We start from the raw sequence: 2,558 nt of genomic DNA, 5'->3' as shown, positions 1-2,558 counted from the left end.
ACGACACCCTCCATTACCCTGAAAGATATCTCTCAAAGAGAAGGATTTCAGGTTAATTCCAGCTCAGGGACCATTGGGGCCTGTGTCTGAGGTGCATGGTATCTTCAAGGATAGGGACTAACCTTCCACCTCTGGGGGAAAATCACAGGCAATAGCAATAGCTTGTCATGTTTGGGAATCTACTGGACATCCTTGACAAACAAAAAGGACTTCTCCTGATGGTTGTTGGGGTTTTTGTTAGATGGCCTGTGGCTTGTGGAGGACACATTGTAAGTCCAGAAGGGGGTCAGTTCCTGCAGCAGCTGCCACCAACAGCCCTCAGTCAGCAGTTAGGCACCACCTCAGACTGCATCTGTGGCCGCTGGACCACAAGGTTGACCAGTTGGTTCAGCAGCGCAGTCTCCACGGGGCTTGCCAGTAGAGTCCACGTACTGTGCTAAGGAAACCATGTTTAGAGTTCCTGGGTAGCTTGCCTTGTGAGGAACTGGCAATAATTTAATTCCATCTCTGGGGTTTTGTTTTTCTTTTTCATTTGTTTGTTTGTTGTTGTTCTTTTTGGCTCATGGAGAACCATGAACAACTTTAATAAGGAAGAGTTTAACTGCCATATCTTTAATGAAGGCTTTACTGCCAAGGACATTCTGAACCAAAAATTTAATAAAGTATTTTCCTCTGAAGATAATAATGCTTTTTATGTCATGGACCTTGGAGACATTCAGAAGAAACATCTAAGATGGTTAAAAGCTCTTTCCCATGTCACGCCCTATGCAGTCAAAAGCAATGGAAGCAGAGTCATAGTGAACACCCTAGCTGCCGTTGGGACCGGTTCTGACTGTGCAAACAAGCTTGATTCGTGAGGGGCTCAGGGTGCCTCTACAGAGGATTATCTATGCAAATCCATGTAGCAAGTGTCTCTGATGACTTTCGACAGTGAGGTTCAGTTGATGATAGCTGCTAGAACACATCCAAAGGAAGAGTTAGTTTTGTGGATTGCCACTGATGGTTCCAGAGCAGTTTGTTACCTTAGTTTTAAGTTTGGTGCCACACTCAAAACCAGCAGACTTCTCCTGGGACCAGATAGGAACTAAATATTGATGTGATTGGAGTCAGCTTCCATGTGGAGGTATATGTACTGATCCTGAGACCTTTGTACAGGCCCTGTCCAAATGCCCGCTGTGTCTTTGACATGGGAACAGAATTTGGTTTCTGCATGTGTCTGCTTGATATTGATGGCGGCTTTCCTGGATCTGAGGACAGGAAGCTTAAATTTGAAAAGACCACATGTGCAATCAACCCAGCTCTGGACAAGTATTTCCCACTAGACTCTAGGGTGAGGTCACAGATGAGCCAGGCAGACACTATGTCATCTTTGACTTTCCCACTGGCAGTCAATATCATTTCCAAAGAAAATCATATGGTCAGAACAGACCAGCTCTGACGATGATGATCAGTCAAATGAGCAAACCTTCATGTATTACATGAATGATGGAGTATATGATCAAAATAATAAGTGATCACTTAACTGCATTCTTTTTGATCACGCATATGTGAAGGTCTTGCTCCCCAAGAGACTTAAACCACATGAGAAGTATTACTCACCCAGCATTTGGGGACCAAGATGTGATGGCCTTGATCGGATTGGATTGTCTAGTACTGTAACCTGCCTTGAATGCATGTGGGTGACTGGATGCTCTTGGAAAACATTGGTGCATGCACCATTGCTGCTGCATCTACTTTCAATGGGTTCTAGAGGCCTTCTGTCCACTATGCAATGTCAAGGCCAGTATAGCAACTCAGGAAGCTCATCCAGGGCCATGGCTTCCCACCAAAAGTGGAGGAGCAGGATGTTGGCACTCTGCCTATGTCTTGTGCCCAGGAGAGTGGGATGGACCATCACCCAGCAGCCTGTGCTTCCACTAGCATCAATGTATAGATGCCGTTCTTGTAGCTCTTACCTGCAAGTTTAGCTTGAATTAAGTGATTTAGAAGACCATTTAACTTAATTCCTACTAGTTTTTGGAATGTCTTTGTAAGGGTAGGGATTGGCACATATGCATTATGGAAGGTTAAGAGTTAGGTCACATGTACCTGTGTTCCTATGGGAACTTTGGGTATTTATTTTATATGGGTTTTTATTTACTTTTCAGACATGATAACAAAATGTGCTCTCAGTTGCTGAAAAGCATATGTAGCTGGTACATTTGGCAGAATGGACCAGATGCTAATGTTGTGGACCCATTTTGAAAATAAATTATCTTGAAATAAAAAAAAGTTAAAAGTAGAAAATTTCATATATACACACACACACACAACATATATATATATATGTATATACACTAACGTAAAATTATTGTGGGTATTTACATAATTAGCAGTATGATTTTTTTTATGACTTTGTCAGACATCCCTACTCTTATGGTACTGGAAACCTAGCCAAATACTTAGGGTTAATGAAGTCATGGATCTTGGATAAGAACATAAAGGAATCAATTTACTAAATCAGCATAATCCCTAACAATATTGAAAATATCTGTCCTTATACCCACAGACAAGTTTAA

The 2,558-nt window shown here is 42.1% G+C and overlaps 1 pseudogene; it reads left to right on the top strand.

Annotated features, from left to right (window-relative positions):
• The first annotated feature begins 572 nt into the window (after positions 1 to 572).
• LOC102000104 lies at positions 573 to 1,933 on the top strand (annotated as a pseudogene).
• Positions 1,934 to 2,558: the final 625 nt, after the last annotated feature.

This window comes from Microtus ochrogaster, unplaced genomic scaffold, assembly GCF_000317375.1.
Source record: "Microtus ochrogaster isolate Prairie Vole_2 unplaced genomic scaffold, MicOch1.0 UNK8, whole genome shotgun sequence".
Taxonomy (NCBI): Eukaryota; Metazoa; Chordata; class Mammalia; order Rodentia; family Cricetidae; genus Microtus; species Microtus ochrogaster.
This window is presented reverse-complemented; position numbering and strand designations above follow the sequence as displayed.